This window comes from Crinia signifera, chromosome 1 (genome assembly GCF_055691185.1).
Source record: "Crinia signifera chromosome 1, ASM5569118v1, whole genome shotgun sequence".
In the NCBI taxonomy this organism is placed as follows: Eukaryota; Metazoa; Chordata; class Amphibia; order Anura; family Myobatrachidae; genus Crinia; species Crinia signifera.
The window spans coordinates 295200766-295225468 of record NC_139217.1 but is presented as its reverse complement, the minus strand read 5'-3'; the positions used below and the strand labels follow the sequence as shown (position 1 = coordinate 295225468).

The 24703-nt window shown below is 38.8% G+C and overlaps 1 protein-coding gene across 33 annotated transcripts in view; it reads right to left on the bottom strand.

The window, feature by feature from the left end:
* PTPRD (protein tyrosine phosphatase receptor type D) overlaps nt 1-24703 on the bottom strand; it is a 1589668-nt gene that overhangs the window by 378269 nt on the left and 1186696 nt on the right. The window lies entirely within an intron of this gene.

The following is a 24703-nucleotide window of genomic DNA, read 5'->3' as shown; positions in this document are numbered from 1 at the left end:
GATCGCTCACACTGTAGAATGCGGTAAGACGCTGATCGAACGGACTGCGAGTGGATGTTTAATGTGTTCCACTCCCCTCCCCCCATTAGACAGAGACAGGGCCAGTTGCAGTGTTTTTAGCATCCCCTGCAAACTAAAATGCTTTTCTGTGAGAATTATTGTGCAGGCATAATGTGGAGGTTAAAATGTTCCACTTCACCATTAGAGATGGTGGAACTCAGTTCCACCCCCTTCCCCCTCAATTTAACCCCTGATTACGGGTTTATTGAGGCCCACACATTTTTGTCTATACCCCTAAATGACTGCAATAAGTAATATTGGGTAAAGTAGTTACAAATTGGTGGGCGGTGTTTTTTTTTTTTTAAATATGTTTATTCAGGTTCAGCAAATAATAGACATTGTTAGAACAGTTTCACATGGAGTGAATCTGGCAAAATATGTGGCAGATACAGATGAGGTATAGCATGTCACAAAGGTGTATAACAATAGGCATGAAAACATTAACATTATCCATATCATTAATGAGAGGAAAACCTAAGAAACTGAAATAACCTTATTTTTTTTAGGACAGGGAGGGGGTGGGGAGCAGTGTTGAGGGGTGGGTGGCATTTTCTATAATTTAAAGTCGATAGTATATTCTCATCGGTATCAAACCATATTAGTGTAGGGTAGAGGATCCCATATTTGAAGTGCGGGAGTAGCATGTATATCACAGAAAGTAAATGACAAGCCATACATAGCAGTCAATTTGCTAGCATTGCATCATCAATTAAGCATACCTTATCACCAGCCACTTTATCACTTCACCAGACTTAATAAATCTGCCCCTCATTCTCTACTTCTCCCCTCAGTAGACAAATGCAGAATATGAGAGTGAAGAGGTAGATATGAAGACAAAAGTGTACATGCAATCTGTACATACTGTACTATAATGCCCATAGATTTTATTTTTACATATGCTAGTAATCAGCCCACAGTTTCTCAACAGGCGGGTTCTGCCTGTCGAGTGTCTAAAGGGGGTGTGTCGCCAAAAACGGCTGTGGATTGCCATGAAACGCCGTGAATTCGACAAAACAGACTTGTTTAAAGTCGCATCTGTTTTGGCAAAATCCGCCTTCAACGCTGTCGGGAACGACAGCATCGATAGGCGGCGGGTGCTATTTCTCCAATCGGAAATAGCGTCCGACATTGAATCCCCTCCCTTTTAAACAATTGCTTTTCATTATGTTCATTAGATTGCTATTAATGATTATATAATACATTTCTTACTTACACACTAACAGGTTAATGAAACTAGCAAGACATATTATTACCTTATTTACTAATTCTAGGGCTGTTGTATAAGTAATGCACCATTAACTATTTTGTTTACAAGCACACTATGGAAGAACCTTGGTATTATTGCAGCTGCAATGCTAGAATTACTTGTTGAGGAAAAACCCAATATGTCTTAAATATAACACAGATATCTAAATTGTATGAATCATTTTAAATAAACATGGAAAAGCAAAATAAACAGACGTGAAAGAAGAACAATCAGATCATCTAAATTCTATATAATATAGTCAAGTGCATTTTTTAGATTGCAGGTTAATAAATGCTGCCCCCTATAGATTAGTTATTATGTATTTCAGAAGGAATGAATAACATTTGCATAGAAACAAACTTGTTTTGATTCTATGCTGGGAGCTCAATTATGACAATTTTAGTTATTGTGACAAAACAATAGATTGTTGTTTATTTACATAAAATAACCAATAATCCTTTCCCCCAAAAAAATACTGTTAGGTTAATTGTCTGCTGATAAAAAAAGTATCCTAGAATGCTTTTTAGGGAAATAAGATAATAAGCTCCAATGGGCAGGGGCTGGTGTAATGTGAATTATACATATACTCTATTTGTTGCCTAAAATAATGGTGATATGTGCTATATAGTGTAAATAAACAATAATAAAGAATCCATGTTAACATGTTTTATTTAATGTTTTATTTAATGCAGACGCATTTTTCTCAATAAACAGAAGCCTTTATATTTTTCTCCTGGTTACGGTTCTTTTTTTATTTATTCCTGGTTACATATATTTCCATTGGATTGTTTTATGTCTTGATCAATTGTAATCAATTATTATAATGCAAAATACTTTAACTAAAAATATACTTAAATCAAATTGATTGCTTCAACATTTCCTTAGTTAAACATGACTGCTTGAATAATTTGTAACTAAAAGAGTGATCTATTCATTCGAACATTATTGACAGCGGCGATGAAAGCATTTTTGCTTTCAATGCAAATTCAATGCATTTGTTTCTAAACCTGAAATATTAGGAACAACCAAGAAAGCAATATGTCATTTATTATTGATAGTATCCTGAACCTCGTGTGATATCATTCATACTCAATCCACTTTTATTAGGTCCAGCATTTCCCGATTCAATAATCATCTGTCTGGACCTATTCAATTAATGATGCACCAAAAGGTGCACTTAATGCAGATTTTTAATTGTAGCTTCACTATATTCAAGGACAAAAGCCACATTAAAATGCACAACCTGGGAATAAACACCCAGCCCTTAATGAAGAATCGATAGGTTTAGCACAAGCTACCTGTGGGTTTACCGCACAGGGAATTGACAATTAATTGAATTGCATTGCAGGTTGGACCCAGAGTTTTACCCTTGCGGTAAACATTGCAGGGAATTGAGCTGAGATGCTCAAACAAGCTATTATTGGCCGCATTGTTCTGAATTATGATTGTGACTTGAACCATTTTGACAGCAGCAATCATGGCCATGCGTAGAAACACAAAGTGTATCGAAACATCATTCTCTTATTTAATCCTACATTTTATAATAGGGGCGTTGGACAACCCAGTAGGCACAACCACAGTCTATCCATATAATGCTGCTTTCACACCGCAAAACCTGCTTAGACCAGGTATTTAAAATGTTGTTTTTTTTTTTTTTTTTAAACAGGTCAGAGCAAGTTTAACCCCTTTCACATTGCATGTAAATACCTGGTCTAAAGCAGGTTTGAAAGCAGCATCACAATCTGTATACTCATCTCTTCTTTTCCCAAGCAATGTAACAATGTCTAGCTCTCTGGATCAGTGACAGAACAGTGTAGCCAGGACCAAACCCTTAGCTGACACATTATTGCTTCATGCACACCACACTGCATACAACAGTTGCACACACAGCCCAAAATGCAGCTGTATCAGTACATGCATGCACTGTATGTTCCCTGGGGGGTTCACCCCATATGTCAGAGGGAACTCCTTCTCTCCAGCACACACCCTTGTCATGCCAGCAGAGGAGAATGGGGACACTGCTGGGAGGGTCCTGGTGCAGTGACTTACAGTTCAGTGCTGCTGTGCCCTCCACTCTCTGAAGTCTCTCTATGGTGCGGGGTACACTGAGCATTAGCTGGTCCCCTCTGAGCCAGCACGTGCATATTTAATGAGCCAGCCGCTCATTACATATGTACATATGTAATGAGCGGCCGGCTCATTAACTATGCACGGCGCTGGGGACCAATAGTGCTCACTGCTGCCTGGGTACTGTTTTCAGACCCGTTCAGACAGCAAAAAAAAAAGGGTCTGAAACAGGTAGGACCCTGCTTTTTTACCGTTTTAAAATACCAGTTATTTTAAAACGGTAAATTCACTCTGGACCTTTCAGACTGCACATATTACCGTTTTGAAACGGTAAAATAATGGCAATATACCAGTTAATATGTGCAGTCTGAATGGGGCATAAGTTGTGTTTCGTTTGCTTGTCAGTATTCACATTCTGTGCACAGCTCTTTCAATGTAACTCTGTTTCAACACATATGAACCAACAAAATAAATTCATTATAATGAAAAATGCATGAAAATAATATAACCACATGAGAAAACCCTCTGTGCAAATAAAGGCAAATATGATTTCTATCCTCCTTCATCATATACTGTATCCAAGACCTTTAAAACATTTATTACAAACATGACTGTATTATTTGTTAAAACGACAAGTGAATGTGACAGCCACATTAAAAGTGTTTTTGCTTTTTTTTTTTTAAATAGCATTTACATTATAGACCTTTAGGTTGTGCCTTCCTTTAGTGTCAAATCTTTTTGTTTTATGCATCTGTGAATACATTGTGTAGTGCATTTAAATGTTATACAATTAAAAAGATGAAAGGAAGACAGAACATTGTGTTATGAACTAGAATACCGCATCATCAGCTTGTTTCACATGAATGTTCTGAACCAATATTTTAATACAAAATGGCATAACATTTGCATTGTAGTAAGTTTTACCTGGAATTGATCTACACTACAGAAATATGGTGCCATCTCTAGTCTGACCAATGCAAACCAAATGCAGAAGGTCTCCATAAAGTATATATTAGGTGTACTTGACATATATTTCTCTGGTGAACACTTGTTGCAAGAAATGGCACATGGCCAGTGGCTTAAGTGGTTTTAAGTACTGATTATATGGTATTCCGACTGTCGAGAAGTCCTGACAGTCGGAATCTCAGGCATTTTCATTTTAGCTGACAGAAAGTGGACAGTCGGTATACAATTGTTCCAGCTGTCAAGTGTCGTAAAGTCTGTGGATCGACAATCTGCAACCGTTTCCGACAAAACAGATCCGACTTTAAAAAGAAATTGGACCCGATAGCCTGTCAGGAAATATTGGCACATATTGAATACCCCCCCCCCCCCCTATATCTTGTTAGATACAAAGTAACTCAACATTTCCCAGAAAAGTCTTGTACACACTTATTCAATAAATTTGTACACAAACCCAGTGGTTTGCAATGCATACAATAGGATGTCTGGGGTTCTGCACAGGTGCAAGACCCATTCAGCACATGTACAGAACAGGTCTTGTGATTTTGGGGAAGAGAGTTCCATAGAATTGGGGTGGCATGGCTAAAAGCTGGACTCCTTGATGAATTCCAAGGTATAATTGAGCATTACATTTTTTTAACCAGAAGCTGCTTTAGGTACCTTGGACCTTGGTTATGTAGGGCTTTGAAAGTCAGAAAGCCAATCTTGAAATAGAATATCTTACAGGCAGCAAGTGGGTAGAGTCGAGAATGGGTGTTATGTGGCTGGAACAGGGCTGGATGGGTAATAGCCTGGCAATTACATTTTGTACCAGCTGCAAGCAGTGCAATCCTTTTGATGGGTTACAAAGGTAGATGGTATTACAGTGTGATGACACAAATACATGTATGACTTCAGACAGACCTTTATGATTCATCTGATTAAGAAATATTAACATGGGGCTCTTTGTGTGGTCTTTTAACACAAGTAACTGTCCGGATTGATATCAAGGATAATTGTGAACTGTAAAACAATTGCACTTCTTAATGTTTTATTTTATTTATTTATTTTGGAGTGGGGTGGGGGTGTTGCACAGGTGAGGTTACGCTTAATGTCCCTAATTGCTTTTCTAGGTGCAAACAGAGTTCCTGATCGTTGGTAACACCTCCATAAAACCTGCATAGATGGCATGGGTAATCTGAAAAATGTAATTGGTGGAGACACTAAAAATGTTGCTGCAAATACCAGCAACATTCTCTTGAAAAAGAGTCTACAAGACTCGAAACGCGTTGGCCCCAAGGGATTGCAGATTACCAAGGAGGACCTCTGCCCAGCCAAACTTTGTGGAGCCGACAGGGTGAGCCCACTTTCAAGACACTCTGTCTTTACCATCCTGGCTCCACCTTTTCAGCTGGGTGAGGAAGGATTTTCTATTTCATTTTATTGTGTACCCTTTTTTTATTCTATTTTTTCCTAAGTGCTATGTTTTTATGGAATAAATGTATTTTTGGATTTGAAGTAAAACTTTTTGTGGACTAAAGAATTTTTTACCCAGTACGCTAAAGGTTCCCTCCACCCATTTTTCACTTACCTAGCAAAATTCGGTGTTTTGGGAAACACCAGGTAGGTGGACCTAAGCAGCAAGGGGGTGCGCAGGGATACACAGGATCACTATTGTATAACACAGCCTACTACAACTACTAAAATGAGCATTTTATCTTGCGTTGTGTCACGGCCGTGCTCATACTGACACACACCATTTATAATACACAGGGGGAGTCCAAGACTACATTTACCTTGGTGTACCCTCATGTCCAGCACCCAGGACACATGCCGCCCCCCCACTCCCCCTAGTTGTGGCCCTGAAGAGTGCAATACATATGCACATACTGTATCTCTGGTAGAATGGTGTTTATGTACTTTTCTAAGTTACTTCTTTATGGCACCTTTGTCTCAGATTTTTTCAGCAGGTTCAATAAAGTATATTCAATTGGTGCAGGGAGTGTTGTGCGTGAATTGAAGCAGTATTGCTTTTGATATCTATTATTTTAGTTTCCCATGTCGCATGAAGAGGTGTAAATGGATTGTAATGAGGCATTCACATGTAGGCTTAATTTAGCAAGGGCGCATTGATGGAATTGCAGTCTATATAGAGATGTGCATTTGTTTTTAGACAGACCTTGGGCGGCACTGCTTTGATAATGATGACGATGAACTCAAGAATTCAACCTCAAACCTTCATAGAAATGTGCACAAATGTGAATAGGGATTAAGGCCAACTCACATTCATTTCCACACTCTACATTGCCACCATTGATTTATTCAGTTGTCATTATCTACTGTACATATGTAAAATATTTTTTAAAACTTATTTAACAGATAATATTTCACATTAAGAACAAAGTTATCCTTTCATTTCAGAGCAGTCAACTTTTATACATACATTTGTAAATGTTACCAAGAATTTTTTCCTCAAAAGGGCAAATTAAGAATAACCATAAATTATCTGGAATCCATGCAAAGGTGCAGATAATAAGATCATAATTTTTCGACTTTCAAAATGTGAGCTAAATATACCTTCTTTATTGCAGGTGCTTAGGAAATTGTGCTAGACGAATCTACTAGTTTATGCTGAACGGAATAAAGAACATTTCCTAAACCAGTGACAAAAAGCATTCTATCAAACAATAACAAATTGTTCTATTGAGCTGTTTAATGAACTATACCATGAGCAGAAGCATTGGTTTTATTACACTCCATAATAAAAACAGGTCTTATGTGACTGAATGAGAACTGTTTTCACAAAGCTATTTTTTAAAATATGTATATTCAGGACATTAATCTTGAGCAAGGCATCATTATAATGCAATAAAATGAAGTGTCACTCTCAGTTGTTCAAAATTTCAGAGTGTTATGGGAACACGGATGTTCAACAAGAATATTTAATAATAAAAAGTAAAATCTGTTTATAGACTGTACATAAGATGAAAAATTGCCTACTTGCAATGGTTGTACACTTTCAAAAATCGCTTACTTGCAGGGTTTGTATTATTTCAGGATTCCAAAAAATGGAATATACTGTAAATCCCTCATAACTCATTTTTGCTTATAAAATAATAGGTTCTTGTAGAACCATCATTTATTATTAAAATGATCTGCAGGTCAGCCGCATCCATATACAATGTAATACGCTGAACTACTGTATATTGCATACGGAAGTCCAAAAGACACCATGCATTTGGGTATTAATTTATAGGTGATTGCATGGATCAGCCTATTCTGTAAAAAAAAAACAATGGTACAGCAAGCGTTTCAAGGTACATTATCCTTTAGATTGTTTACATCTGGGAATAATGGGCATTGTTAGTGAATACCAATAAACTGAAGGTAGTGTGATTTTAAATCTGACTCTTGCATGAACTCTTCAATAGGATGACAATGAATTGTTTCATATAAATGTTTACATTGCAAAATCTTCTTATGTGCATTGTTATAGTATATTGAATCAACAATGTCAGAATGAGGAGACAAGGAATGATCAGACTCAACCAGTTTTAGGTGAAATAAGTTCAATATAAATGCAAAATATGACTTTATAGTCATGGAAAGCTGTCCACTCTCCTTCTGGGCCCATGTTGCCAAAAAGATTACCAAATGCCACAACTGACCGTGGCCACTTCACAATCCTGCCAAGTGAATTTTATATTATACTATCAGCAAGGGTGGACTGTGTGCAGTCTCCATCTCTCTATCTGGCAGTGCAGTAGTATCTGAGCACTAGGGTCACTAGAAGACCATAATCCTGTTCCAGAGTCTAGTGCATATGGGCAGGTCTCTGAGCAAATGGTGTGATGGCCATTTTCCCAGTGATTTTCTCGCTGCGCATACATTAAATATGACTTCTGCAGCACATTGGGTGCATTGCATGGGTAAGCATTCAAGAAATGGATGCAGGCTGTGCAATGTGGGCCCCCCCATGTAACCAGGGGCCTGTGTGCCTTTCATCCATTATAGAAATGCCACTGGGTGTAGCTTAGTACAGTAGGTCTGGCTGCTCTGGGCAATCACTTATACTGGCTTCTTTTCTTTGATGCAGGAATGGATCCTTGTGTGTGTGTTTGTGTGTGTGTGTATAAACACACAGTCAGATACATACTGGCAAATTTACCCACATCTCCTGAAAGAAGCTTAACAAAAAAGTGATTCTTGGCTTTCTCATAAACAACTTTGTATCATAAGTAATTAGGATTAGGAATACTATATAATTTTTTCAAAAACATTTTTTTACCGTTTATAAAACTATATGCTAATCACCATGTCATGTATGTTAACCAAGCAAAAATATAGTGCAAACATTAAATAATTTAAAATCATAATGGCTAAACTGTCAATTAATTTGCATATATGCAAATTATTTTGCAGGTTAGTCGTTATGACTGTAAATGATCTAATGTGAAAATTTTGCATGGGGCCCCATACTGTAGGTCTTTCTACACCACTGACTGTCAGTATGTTATCTGTGTACATCGTACTACTGTATAAGCAGGACTAGATTTACATGACCACATCAGATTGGATGGAATCCCAGACTCCAACTATGAAATACAATTCATTTATGTTTAACTTATAGAACTACAACCAAAACTCAAAACTATTTTCTTATTGGCATTTTCTTTAAGTGAGATAATCATGACAACTCTAAACCAACAAAGGCAGCAGTATTTTGTTTATTGAACTCATCGTAAGACATCATTTTTGGGGAAAATTTACTAAGATGGGAGTCCTATTTCACATGGGATGTTGCTATGGGCAACCAATTGTAATCTACTTCTTATTTATTTAGCACCTTCTAAAAGATAATAGATAGTATCTGATTGGTTGCCCATAGCAACATCCCATGTGAAATAGAACTCCCCTCTTAGTAAGTTTCCCCATTAATCACTTCACATACAGATGGAGCCGGGCTCCCTCTTGCTGGTGAATCGCCAGAACGTCACCGCTGGCAATCCGCCAGCAGCCTGGTTTTCCATCTGACTGAGACGCGCGTCTCAGTTTCCGTGCGGCGGGGCGACGGGAACCTGTCCGTCTCCGCTTCAGGGAGACGGACTGGGTTAGGGTGGGGGTGCGGGGAGGCGGTGGGGACCCCGGGTGACCGCCGACAAGCCGGCGGGGACCCGGGGAAGCAGATAAAGATGGCGGGTGGTGGGGGATGGCGGCTGGCGTCGCCATCGCCATCCCCTGCAAAGAAGAGACCCGCTCCATCTGTATATAAACAGATATCATGTGCATGGTGTTTAACATAAGAAATGTAAGTAATATAAAAATTTAGGCCAGTTGCCAATGAAATTGACTAAAAATGCCATAATAGTACTACTTTGGTGACCTTATAACATAAGAAATTATACAGCCGGGTGTTAATAATAGAGATAGGCAGTTGTAATGATCTATCCATCCCAGGTGGAAGGGGCAAGCTTTTTAATATACTGGATGTAATAGTATTGTGCGTCCGGTAACAAATTTGCACAATGGTGGACATTATAAACGGAATGCGTCCTATAAAATAACAGTTGCAGGCCTGGATCTAATGGTAGCCAAGTTAGAAAGTCTTGCAGGAAACAGCTCTACAAATTTGGACAAAAATAGAGCAGTTTTTTTTTGGGTGCGTTGTATTCAGCAATGTTAAAAATCAGTATCAAGTGCACAATTACAGCATATTTGCAACAAATAAACTTTTCTTAATTGATTTCTAACCTTAGAAATCACAAATAGACTTAGCTCTCTCAAAATAGGTCATGTACAGTTAAACATAGTTGTATGTTTAACATGGGGAAAACATCTGGATCCAACTTATTACCGGCCGCTCTTGTTCTGAGTAAAAAAACATCTGACTTTTCACACACAAATGCTTTTAACAAACAAAATCAGGTTCATCAAACCTGAGAGTTAAGTAAATGAGTCAACCAATTTGTAATATGCATTTTTTTCCATTAAGTGTCTAACCAGGGGCTAAATATACTAAGATGGGAGTTCTATTGAAGATGCGATGTTGCCCATAGCAACCAACCAGATTATGGGCAAGATGCACTAAGCTTCAAATGTGATAAAATGGAGAGTGAGAAACAACCAACCAATCAGCTCCTGTCTGACATTTTTTAAACACAGTCTGTGACATGGCCGGCAGGAGCTGATTGGCTGGCTGTTTATGTCTCTCCATTTTATCACTTTTGAAGCTTAGTGCATCTGGCCCTCTATAATCTTCTAGAAGGTGCTAAATAAATTAGAAGTACAATCTTATTGTTTGCTATGGACAACATCCCATCTTTAATAGAACTCCCATCGTAGTAAAATTACCCCATGTGTGAAATATTAAATTATCTAGATATTTTTTTTTATGTCACCAATGTATCTGCATTGTTCAATGAAAAATATTATAATATAAATTTAGGTACTTATGTATTATCTGGGCTCCCATGTTAAATGCACCCCATTTTTTCATACCCCTACTATCCAACTACGCATGGAGTTGATTTTATATAGTGTGGCGAGCGCAGCGAGCCACCGTGCCCGAAGCGTGGCGAGCGCAGCGAGCCCCGCGAGGGGACGCGGTCTCATAAGAAAAATGGTAGCCCAGATATTACATAAGTACCTAAATTTATGCTCCTGGAAAAAAAATATTCATATTAACTAATTTTGTCTTCTGTAGTTTAATGATTATTTTAAAAGCAATGGTAATTGCAATGTTAATTGCAAAAAGGATTTTTAACAATGTCCTAAATAATATTTAACAATGTAATTTAATTAGCTGCTTATTTAGCGTTTGATACGTTACTGTAACTATAGACACTCTTGGGAAATAAAAATTATTTTCAAAATGTACCAAGTTTCTAAAAATAATTGCCATCTAAGCTGCTAATGTAGCGAGATGCTTGCTTTCAAATGTCAGAGCTTTTAAGCTATAGTGCAAGTTTTCACCTATGACCTAAAATCCACAGCCACAGACCTTTGGCACTATGACCTTATATCGCCAATGTTTAATGGAACACTATACGGAATTAGAGCTGTAATTTAAGCTCACTGAGGCCCTGTCATTAGAATTGTGGGGTAAACAGAGTTGTGCTTATACGTAAATTTTGAGATTGTAAATAATCGCAAATTTACATATCACACAATCCATACCCTCCAACATGACCCATTCCATTCGGTACACAATGCTCTGTTCCTGGACGTCCCTGGTAATGTAGGATTGCCAGCACCTGTGTGGAACTAGGTAATTGAAGAGAAGGGTGTTTCAACACAGGTGATGGCAATCATACATTACAAGGGACGTCAAGGAACAGAGCATTGTGTACCGAATGGAATGGGTCATGTTGGAGGGTATGCACAATCTATCTGTTTCTAGATAGATCCTTTTGAACTTACTATACCGGTGGTGGAATTGCCTACCAAGGGCCTAATGTAGGGTGCACACCAGCACGACCATGATTGTATGAGGATTTACTTGAAATCGTGCAAGCACACGATCTACAAACGATCTGCTCACGATCTGTACAAAATCCAGTGTAGATGATGAATCTTTGATATTTTCACAGCGATTGATTTCAGATCATGTTCACATTAACAACTTATCCACAAGTAAGTGATAGGAAGGAGCTTTATTGTGGGAGCTAATGGGGAGGGGGCAAATATATGACATGTCAACACCATTATAAGGATGTGTACCAGCCCCTGACTGTGATATTAAATGCAGGAATCAAGTCTCTGGCATCTCGGTTGAAGCAGCCATTCTGATTGAACACAGATTTTCTTGAGGAGTCAATGTTTTCTAGATCTGCGTTGATACAGCAAAGTTGTAGGTAACTGCAAACACTTCAGTGGGCATCTATTTACAAATACTGGTGGCTGTCACATTAGCATATTTGTGCACATATTCTGCATCAAAAATCACATCTGTGGCAGCATTAGCTTACTACTATGAATCACACTCTCAAAACGATAAAGGCTATAAAACTAAGCCCATAAATAAGGATGGTGTTGCCACAGCTCTGCATACTACATAGTATACATACTACAGCCAAATATAGACATTTATTTCCATGCATGCAGTGTGGGAGCAATTAAAAGTGACCCCTGTTGATTGATGACTCCACCCACTTTTTAGGGTGGGCAGGGCCTAACGCTTACCTTCAATGTTTTAACCATCATGTATTGCTGCCGGGCAGTCAGTAGCGTTCCGCTATTAGCGGATGACTCACCCGGCGGTGGCAGCAAGCTGGGAGGCTTCAGCAGCAAGCTGGGACTGAAGGCTTCAACTCAGTTCCCAGAGGAGCCATGCAGATGGGCGGCTGGATGTCGCATGCACACGGTGCGGACTTTCACAGCATCACAACGTCACTCGCTAGCCGGACCCGCCCGCTGCTTGCAGTATACACAGAGTGGACAGCCGTGTCACTCGAAGGAGGTGGACCCGTCACCCGTGTTCAGAGAGGCAATTATTCGTCCAAGTGAGAGTTTTCAAATGTTTGTTTAGGTATTGTACAAAAAATGTAATCACATTTTAAAGCTAAATGATCATATATCTCTGCAATAAACATAACACTGTTCGCAACAGTGTTCATTTTATTGCAGAGATACTCCCATATGTGAGATCCTCATTTTCCCTTTTTCTGTGTAAACCTACGTAGTTAGCACCTAATACCCCTTTCACATCACACTTTTAAAACGGTATATTGACGGTTTTTTTTTCATTTTAAAACATTTAAGGCTGCAATGTGAAAGTGCCAGAGTTGATTTACTGGTTAAAGGTAACTGGTATTTCAACACGGTTAAAAAGCAGAGTCCTACACGTTTTAAAGCCGTTTTTTTGGCAGTTTGAACAGCTCTATTTCAATGGCTTGAAACGTGTCCCTGGGGGGTTAAACGGGTTTAATGTTTGAATGGTATTAAATGATTTTGAAAACAGTTTTCACCTGCAATGTGAAAGGTCTCAAGGCTCAGACCCGTTTTAAAGTCCCATTTAAGAATACCGTGTCATTACCCATTTCTGCAATGTGAAAGCAGTATCATACTGTCTTTAGTATCATGTTGCCAGCTCTCCTTTGGTATGGAATAGGAAGATGAAGATTTTATTTTGGACACAACAGTTTGTTGCAGTTCAAATGCCTTTTAATTGTATACTTTGAGACTTTGGGGGAAATACAATTGCCAGGAAAGGTGCAAATTGCTGTTGCGGCTTTTAAATACTAACAACAGTATACTCACACCCGTCGCCCTTACGATTGACACCCCAACTCACACATAAGTGTTTGCCACCAAGATGTGTTCTGAGCAGGGAACTGCATCACAGAAGAAGTGAATAACCATTTGGATAAGAAAATAATGTAATGGACATGTTGACTTAACCAGGGGTGGGGAACCTTTTTCCTAACAAGGGCCATTTGAAAATTAATAAATTCCTTTGGGGCCTTGTAAAAATTTAAGCACCTTAAAAAGTCCCCTGCTTCCCCATCCCACGCTCTGGCTGCCGCTGAATGAAGCGTGAAGAGAGACGGCTGCTTCAGAACGTCTCTTGCAATAACTAGCTCCAGCCCACGTCACCACTTCGCGGGAGTACTCCCCCTTCCTAGTCTCCTGAGCTAGCGGCCAGGCGGGCCACTCGAACTGTCTACGGGGGCCGCTCACTTAAACCTACAGTATGTGTAGAATATGACAAAAACAATAAAAATGGCATTAAACACTAAAACATCCTTGAAGAAACAACATAATAAAGAAGTTGCACAGGGCCGTGTTGGCCCAAACTGTCACAAGGGAAATCCCCAGTACAAATCACTGGCTGAGGGCCCCTCCTCTAGGGGACTGGTTCCAGTCTGTGCATTTAAAGTATACATTTTAAATCTATTAGAAGGTAAGTTACCTAGTGGAGCAGGACCACTGGAAAACATGGATGCTTGGTTCACTTCTACAGAAAGTACTACAAAATCCACCTTATGGTTAGCCAATTGTGTTGGTGTGGGTGGACACAACCCTTCCTTATGGCCACACCCCTTATACATGGGCAGCCTCCACTGCATTCCTCCCTCATGCTCCAATATTATAACACTGTACCTGAAATCAATGACTGTTCCTGAACTATTCTGCAAAACTCTGACAACAAACCTAATAGTGGGGCAAATGTATTAACCCTTAACAAGAGATAAATGCAAGTGTGATAAGGAGAGATAAACGTCCAGCCAATCAGCTCCTTACTGACTTTTTTCAAACACAGCCTGTTACATGGCAGTTAGCAGGTGATTGGCTGGAGGTTTATCTCTCCTTATCACACTTGGATTTATCTCTTGTTAAAACTTAATACATCTGCCCCAATGTCCTTAACATGAGATTGTGCAAAGATCATTAAATGTGGACATGTTATAGTAGCTTGTATTTGTACCCAGACCATATTCCTCTACCAAATAAAAAGAAAATAGATTAAGCCAGTTTGTTAACTGTGGATAATAATTACCAGTAATTAATTCCATACAATATCCAAATAAACATTGTAAGAAACAACTGTGAACTTTGAGATCCTTTAACGGATTCAGAAGTGTGTTTTCTTAATCTGCCGTCATCTATTCCTCTTTACCATTCCACTCCATGCACAGCTAATGTTTGTATTCTAATCCACTGAATAATCTCCTGTCAGTTTGTGTGACAAGGTATTAGCTGTGTGCCATCAAATTCTACTGTTCCACTACAAGCAACAACAAATTGTTTCTAATTTACACGTCAGGAGACACAATATATTCTAAAGGCGCAGATCTTGAGAAGATGTTAAAATTTACATCAGTCTGTGGTACAAATAAAAAACCCCGGTGAATGCGGTCATATTAGCCCTGTGAAGTAATGTCTGCTCCCAGCAGTGGAAGCTGATTTGTGTATTTGCCTTTTTCTACACCACCAGCTTGTGTGAGAATCAGATAAAAGGCTGAAATGCTCTGACAAAGGTGTACAAGATTATAGGTCAAACAAGGGTCACAATCACTTATAGTAACAGTGGGTATGCAGACAGCAGTGGGGCAGAAATTTAACACTTTACATCCAACATGCACTGCTACTATAACCATATTTAAAACTAGAATTATAAAAAATATAGATCTGGCTATAGCAAGTAAGAGGTATTAGGATATATTAAGGTAACACAATTAAAAGAGAATACATATGTACAGTAGATTTCTCTGCAAAGTCTTGTTCTATGTGCACCACAAGTTTATTTATTTTTCTATACATTTAGTGGTTAGAGGATATTCAATATATCGGTGTGCGCCCTTCAAAATGACAGATGGATCTTGCTTGGATGAGCACCAATTCCCAGTCAGGAGCTGAAGACTACAGTATTACTGAATCTGTTCAGTAGAGGTCTTGGGTCACAGTAAGTTTTGACCTGGCTACATTGGAAAAAAAATGATTTGAACATCAGGTGAAAGTACTAGATTGTGTATACGGGTATATAATCTTACCCGTGCTCAATGTGTGCCGGAATGAGACTGCAGTTCATGCTATATTGGTACTTTTAAATTTGAACTGTCTGTGTGAGTACAGCAGCAGCAGACACAGCTGGCGATAGGACCAAGTGTTAGCTACCAGTGCTGGATATGCAGTGGTGAAAGCTAGAGAAGTGTTGGCTGCCATCCCTGGGACAGGGTATTTGTGCTAGTCAAGAAGCTGAGCATTTTTAAATTTAGAAATAGGCAGTACTATGGACAGTGTAATGGTTAGCATTACTGCCTCACAGCACTAAGGTCATGGGTTTGATTCCCACCATGGCTCTAACTGTGCGGAGTTTTTATATTCTCCCCGATCTTGCATAGGTTTCCTTCGGGTTCCTGCCACAATCCAAAAATATACTGGTAGGTTAATTGCCCCCAACAAATTGTCTGTGTGTGCGTGTACATGTGGTAGGGAATATAGATTGTAAGCTCCACTGGGGCAGGGACTGATGTGAATATTCAAATATTCTCTGTAAAGCGCTGCGGAACATGTGTGCGCTATATAAGAAACGCTTAATTAATAAATAAATAAATAATAAATTTGGCACTGGACACAGACTAGTTACTTTTCAGTGCCCTATAAATGAAGGCATTTTGAATTAGCATTGGCTGTGAGCCAATAACAGCTCACGCACCCCAGCCTATCAGGGGTGGCTATGGGGATCCAAAAGCATCCCACTACACACTGTAATAGAACCGGCCATCAGGTGACCCAACCAAGGAAGAAACCCCAGTGAAAGATGACTGATGCCAAGCTGGAAGTAGTCGAAAAAAGGAGATGCTGCTGGGCAGGATGGAAGACACTCAGGAGTCAGGACCAGTGAGTGCTACAGTGCTAAAATGGTAAAGAGGGAAAATGAATCTCTTTACTGCAGCTGCTCCCAGTGTCACAGTAGGCCGTTCGTGCCACCTCAACTTATTTTACCCTAGCCCCCATTGGAACTTAGGCCCAAGGCATGTGCCCCTCCTGATATTTTTTCATGAAAACTGTTCCAAATTTTTCACTTCATCTGATCTTACCCCAAATGAGAAAGTACAGCACTGTCTAATGTAAATCAAGCAGAACAGTTGAAATATTCAATATAGATTTCCTCTGCAGCCCTCACCCTCCTTAAGAATATCAAAAGGTTGTATCAAAAGCTGAATCACCTGCCAGAAGATTGATGTGCATCATTGTGACAATTCTGTTACTCTTAAATCTATATCCTCACTGAGGGCCTTATTCTGGTTCACTCCTTCTGGCAAATTCCTTCTTAGCTTGACAAAACCATGTGCACTGCAGGATGGGGCAGATATAACATGCGCAGATAGAATTAGATTTGGGTGGGGTTTTACTTCAAAGTGATATCTATATTACAGTGTAAAAATAAGGCAGTCAGTATTTACCCTGCACAGAAACAAAATAACTCACCCAAATCTAAATCTCTCTGCACTTTTTACATCTGTCCCCCCTGCTGTCCATCTAAGGATGAATTTGCCAGAAGGTGTGAACCAGAATAAGGCCCTGAGAGCGATTTTCATCTATTGCCAATACATATAGGCACCATTTTTTGTGATACATTTTTTAATTCTTAGAACTACTGTAGTTCGGAAAACTTGTCCAGATTATGAAAACAACCATACATCTTTTATCAACTTGCAACTTTACAAAAGTACTGGCACCTTCTTTCAAGTAACAATACATTTTCTTATAAAATAAAAGCACTGATCATTCTACAGTTACAGTTTAAGTGGTGTACCTCAGGGTTTGGTGCTGGGGCTACTTTTTAATATTTTTATTAATGACCTTACTGTGTAAGGTAATAAAATCAGATCAGGAGGTTCAATATGGATGAATGTAAGGTCATCCATTTTGGGACCAGAAACCGGGGTGCAATTTCTAAATGAAATGGGGTAGAGGTTGGGAAATTAATAATGGAGAAGGATTTGGGGGTGCACATTGACAGTACACTTAACTGTTGTGCTCAATGTCAAGGAGCGGTAGCTAAGGCCAATAAGGTATTAGCATGCATAAAAGGGTCATGGAGGCTAGCGGTGACAGTGTAATATTGCCACTGTATCAATCATTGGTGCGGCCTCATCTAGAATATAGTGTTCAGTTCTGGGCACCACTCCATAAAAAGGGTTCAGAGAAAGGTGAGAAAATGTCTTATAGATATGAAGAAGATTTTACTGCATAGAAACCAGGACTATCCCTAACACTGCAGCACTGACATTATGCTGCCAAGTACAATGATTATGGATTCAACTGATCAGTCTTTTGTGTATGGTGAAATAAGGCCTATTCTGCAATGTACTAGATAGCTGACTAAATAAGATGTTGTAAGGTTGGATGAATCTGTATTTGCTGCCCTCAATATTGTCATATGAATTTACATATAAATGCTCTCATCATAATATGAGTATCGTGTCATGTTTACTTAATCCTTCCTAATTACCATGCAATAAAGTATGAATTACTGAGATTGTTGTGAATGAAAAGGCTTAAAATGACATAAAGCTCTCATTTGGTCATAATTAACTTATTATCAAGCCAGATAGGAAAGTCTCAAGTTCACATAACACATTTACTAATTCATTTATGCATACCACATCAACGAACCATTCAAAATTGGAAATGTAAAATATATATATATGTTTTAGTTATGCCTGTGTATCTGTATCATATCCCTTTTTCTTCTCAGTTCTTGTAAATGACTATGTAGACAACAACTTTACCGGAAAAACTATGCACAGAAGTTTGCTTATTGTAGAAAAAACAAGACACAATCGAGTACATTTACTAAACAGTTTTGCTGGGTGTTGGAAACATACAGTATGCAAATAATCAGTGTTTTCACCTGCAAACTCCTGTATTTATGACTGAGTGGTTTGGATGGGCATTCCCAAACTGCGAGTGAAGAGGCTTTAAAATGGTCAAACCACAGAGTGGACAAACTGGGCAGAAGAAACCACCATAAAATATCTGTATTCTGGACACTCAAAAGGTAATGAATCTTTTTGTAATGGGGCAACATTTACTACTTTATGGTGTAGGCACACGTTATAGAACCATAAAATATTAACAATGAATCTACTAGTAATCTGAACCTAGCATAGGCTGGATCACCTCAGCCCTGTCTTGACATATTTGCCCTGGAGTTGCAGGGTTCCCTCCTCTCCCGGCCAGTCCTGTCTCTGTTGCAGCAGTGTCAAGCCATTTGCAAGGGGGTTGGGATCATTGGTTAGAAAGGAAGATGGTCGACAAGCATTAGGTCGATACCACTAGGTCGACATACATTAAGGTCGAAGTGCATTAAGGTCGCCATGCAGAAAGGTCGACATGACTGAAGGGCGTTGTGGGTTAGGTCGACAGGTCATTAGGTCGACACAAGTATTAGGTCGACATGGGGAATGTCGACAGTCAAAAGGTCGACATGGGGTTTTCCAGATTTTTTGTCCCGAATTTTGACACAGTTGACATGGACACTGAAACGCTGCACCGGGTCCCCTCGCATGGTTTGCTTTGCTCGGCACACTATTTTATTCTGCCACCACTCCCTAGTGCAGGCATGTCCAAACTATGGCCCTCCAGCTGTTGTGGAACTACAAGTCCAATCATGCCTTGCCACAGTTTTGCTATTAGGGAATGCTTAAACTATGGCAAGGCATGCTGGGATCTGTAGTTTCACAACAGCTGGAGGGCCACAGTTTGGACATGTCTGCCCTAGTGTATGGTAGGGCATGAAATACTGATTTTCCAGCATGTCGGTGGTGTTAACCTAATGCTTGTCGACCCAATGCTTGTAGACCTAGTGACAGTATCCCTTGCAAAGGTACATGCGAGTACATGTGATCCTTGATTATTATTGCTTTGTTAATATAATTGGTAGATAATATTACTCTCCCAATGAAATATTTATTGTGCACCATAATATAATTAGAAAATAATATTCCGTCAAAGAGATTTATCAATTATATTTACATTTGGTTTGGATTTACTTGATTCTTAACTCCAAAATTAACACAAGTTTGGATTTACCCATATTTATATAAAACATGTGACATACTGTATGAGAGCCAATAAAATTGCATTTTGAGATCCAGGTAATCTGAATATACAGTATCCAAACCTGCACATACTGTATCTAGATTTTCCATCATAAATAGTAGGCCAGATACAGCATCTCAACAGCATGCTTTATAACAGGGATGGTGAACCTTTGTCCCTCCAGCTGTTATTGAACTCTGCATCCCAGCATGCCCTGCAACAGTTTTAGCATGGCCAAATGATAAAACTTTAGCAGGGCATGCTGGTATGTGTAGTTCAACAACACCTTGAGGGCAGAAGGTTCCCCATCCCTACTTTATAAGCTACGGTATCTGGTCTGTCTCAACCATCTCATTTTTGTCAATAGTTTTCTGGTGGATTGCACAAATGCTGTTTACTCCAAAGATTAGAAAATCAGGACATCAATGTGTTTAGTGTAGTGGTTCCCAAAATTATTTATTGTCAATATAATAGGCAAATGTGGACAAATAGAAATTAATCTTGTCCCTCACCACATAAAAGAACCCACAGGTGATATACAAACTCATTTTGCTTAATTAAATATTATTTGGGCTAGGGTGCCATGAAAAATATTTTGATACTCTAAGGTGCCCTGACTCAAAAAAGTTTGGGAACCAATTGTTAATTGGTATCCATGAGATTTGTGGCATTTGAGTGGTTTGTTGACAGTTGCCGTTAGTAAATCTGGAGTTTTCAATACCACTAAGAAAGCTTCATAAGCTTAGACCACTTATTACAGTTACAGATAGGATGTGGGAGATCTCTTTTAGTTACTACATTCCACTGTTTGAATTTGTACTATTAGGAAAATACCGTAGAGCATTTACTGTTGTACTATACAAATACTATGCATTTATATAAAGGAATCCTTTAAGTGTATTAGGGCGAGATGTACTAAGCCCTAAAAAGTGATAAAATGGAGAGTGATGAGCCACCAATCAATCAGCTCGCACCCTTCATTTTTTAAACACAGTCTGTGACATGGCAGGTAAGAGCTGATTGGCTGATTCAAACTTAGTACATATGGTCCTTAATAATTTCACACCGCTGACTACCTATGGTCTACTTATGATTTTGGGGATATCTGATGATTCCAACACAGTTCAATGCAACGTTGTTACGCTTTCAGCATGGCACAGATACAATGATCTGCAGCCTCACACCCTGATGCACTTCACTTGTATCTTTAGTAAAATGCTATATGAATGTACTGTACTGTATTTCCAATCAAGTACGATCTGGAAACATCTCTTGATCTATGAGTTTGTTCAGTATTAATGCAAGAGTACAGTAAATAAATATTAAAATGGTGTCATAAGCAAGTGGAAGCTGCCAAAGACATATGAATTGGTCCCTTTTAGAATTTTTATATGCATGAATTGTTCCCAAATGTTTAACTACTGTAATCTTTACATTACAGTTTAGTTATTTTATATATGCATGTATTTTAACCTTACAGTTGGATCAAATCGCCACATTATGAGTGGGTTTTAGGTTGTAACTTATTTCCCATGCCGCTCATTGCAGGAGAGGAGAGGGAATTAAGAGCTGCACTGACTGGGTCTTACTATGATAATCTGCAGCCATCTGGTCAGTTCGCACTGGCAGAAGAAACAAAAGTGTTCATATTGTCATGTTTCACAAAGATGAAATACAACATAATATAATACCTCATTTACAGATTATGGTTTACCAAATACTTTATGTAAAGCTACATAACAGAACATTACATGTTGCCACTATTGCTTCTGACATAAGGAAATGGTCTACGTCTAGCCGGTAAATAAGATCAGCATTATTGTGTCTATTCGTGTGAGATACTGTAGGTAGAGGCATGCTCATTGGTTTTACTAATCAGTAAGAAGGGAAAAAAGGTCAAGGATTCAATCAATAATACATAATCTTCTTGGATGGCTGATTAAGTGAGGAACAAACCCAGTAGTTAATATCGGTGCAAGTAGCTGATTACATTAGGTACAGTACCAGTTACTATTGTCCTTATTTGAAATAAGTATACATTGTTGGCTCTGTTTACAATAATGTTGTGTCATATATATATATATATATATATATATATATATATATATATTTATATATATATGAGGCACTCACCAGACTTCATTTTGCAATTAAAAAATGCTGGGTATCTTTATTCAAACCTCCATAGGTGTATTGAGCATAATGTAACTCAACGTTTCTTTGACCTACAGCCAAAGGTAGGTACTGCTGCCTGGTTTTGTGCTGTGGGTTTATTGCATTGCTAGTACATGGACTGATGGTCCCGAGAGGACAGAAACGTTGAGTTACATTATGCTCCATACACCTATGAAGGTTTGAATAAAGATACCCAGCATTTTTTTTATTGCAAAACGAAGTCTGGTGAGTGCCTCTTATTCTTCTATATAGTTCGGACTGTGATTGTTCTGGAGGACAACCTAGGTGCTTATATATATATATATATATATATATATAAAATATAGTATAATATAAAACAATACAACATATAGTAAGTGGCTGCTGAGGTTATTTGTATGTCCCTTACAATTGCCAATGGGCACAGTGATTTATGGAGAAAAGCTTGATATAGAGTGCGTATGTCCATCCCATGAGAGGGCATATGACTAGTGTATGTAATACTTAGCAAGCTGTAGTTTGCCTCTTACAAAGTGCAGTGTAGATAATACATAAGTTATATACCATGCAAGTGATCACCAAGCTGTTAGATATTCCATAATCCAAGTCTCATGCTCTGCAAAGCACTGGAGCAAGCCCATGAGTCTTGTAGTTCTGGTCTTAAAAGTTTATCATGAGTATATAGTCTTAGTAGTATTGTAAATGTAGGAATTGGATGGTTTGTGGAACCTTGGTTAATTTGATAGGTATACCTGCATGGTTGCCACGGTGAGATGAGCATCAATATTGGGGCACGGGCAGCACGGATGGTGTAATGGTTAGCATTACTGCCTCACAGCGCTGAGGTCATGGGTTCGATCCCCACCATGGCTCTAACTGTGTGGAGTTTGTATATTCTCCCCGTGCTTGCGTGGGTTTACTCCGGGTACTCCGGTTTCCTCCCACAATCCAAAAATATACAAATAGGTTAATTGGCTTCCAAAAAAAAAAAAACAAAAAAAAATTAACCCTAGAATGTCTGTGTGTGCTTGTACATGTGGTAGGGAATATAGATTGTAAGCTCTACTGGGGCAGGGACTGATGTGAATGTTCAAATATTCTCTGTAAAGCGCTGCGTAATATGTGTGCGCTATATAAGAAACTGTTAATAAATAAATAAATAAATAAATAAATATTGGGACATGTTGCTTATTAGAGCATAAGTGCTTCTATTGCTACAAACAGGATATGAATGAATTGGCTATGATGCTGATGAATGATCAATTTTTGCTACTGCATGAGTGGAAATGCATGCGGCTTATGTGTTACATAGTTTCATACAAAGCCGCTGTTGCAATTCTTGGAAAAGTTATGGGATACCTGAGCAGTGACTGGGAGGTGACTAAGCAGATGCCTAGAGATGGTTCAACTGATAGGAGTGTTGTGGTTATGTCACTGAGTGTTATGGTGTTATGGCCATGCCACTGATGGCTCATCTTATGGGAGTGTCATATACTCAGATGGTAAATCTACACCTGTTATAGAGCCAGTATAAGTGTAGATGTGCAACCAATAGTGACATTGAAAGATGCACCAGGTGGTATTAGAGCATACAGATGCCCAAAAGAATGTCTCAGTCCTATATACACATGTACACCAGGGAAGAGCTTTCCATAAATCCATAATAATTATATTGTGTGTTTTTCTTTCTAAACAGCTATAGATTGTAAGCTGCATACAGAGTCTTCATACCTTTGACTGTCTGTAAATACCCAGTTTTTTATCACTGTCTCCTATTGTAAAGAGCAATGGAAGATGTTGCGCTGTATAAGAAACTGTTAATAAATAAATAATAAATAAACAGCTGAGCTTTCAATTCATCTGCCAACATATCATTTTGGATTGGACATCAGGTTAGCTGAAGGGGCATTGTGAAAAGGTTTACCAAAAGGTAAAGGCCCCTTGCTGGGTGTTGTGCCAAGCAGCTCACACTAGGGAGGGTCAAGTCCCTGTATACAGTACAAAAAGGAGAAAAGAAGGTGGAGCGCTGATTTACAATGAACTGTGATCAATTGGGTCATTTAAAATAAATAATATTTAATAATAAATTGATACATATATAATCACAATCTTAAAAACATTGCATAAAAAATAAATAAAAAGTATATAAGCACTTGAACTTGTTGATAAAGACGTATGTCAATATTTTGGCAATAGGAAATTAATCAAGTGGAATAGGAATATACTTTACTGATGCTCCTTGGTGGTGAAGAAACCAGAGTCCCCCAGTTGAGGTCCTTACGGTTGAAGAAGGATTTTCTGGGTGTCCAAAAACCTGGCTTGGTGTTATCGCTGTTGGGTGGTATATCCCATTGCAGGGATTAGACTCCCTTTTCTAGCGAATTGAAGTCCAATTAATAAGCAGGCGGTGGTATCCCAATGTCCTTAGTGTTGAGGCAGCAACCTTGGCCTGGTGGTGTTTTTTAAAAAGGAGCAGAGCAAGATGGTTGGATTGAATGGGCAGTCCACTTGAAAAAGTCCAGTGGTGCCTGAATAGTGTCCTCCAGAAGTGTTTCGTCGTCCACTGACAACTTTATCAAAGTTAAGGGGCATACCTACTGGTCCTAGACCCAATAATTCTAATTTGTCATCATTGCTATTGAGGGCAATATGAACTTAATGATTACTGAGATGTATTAAAAT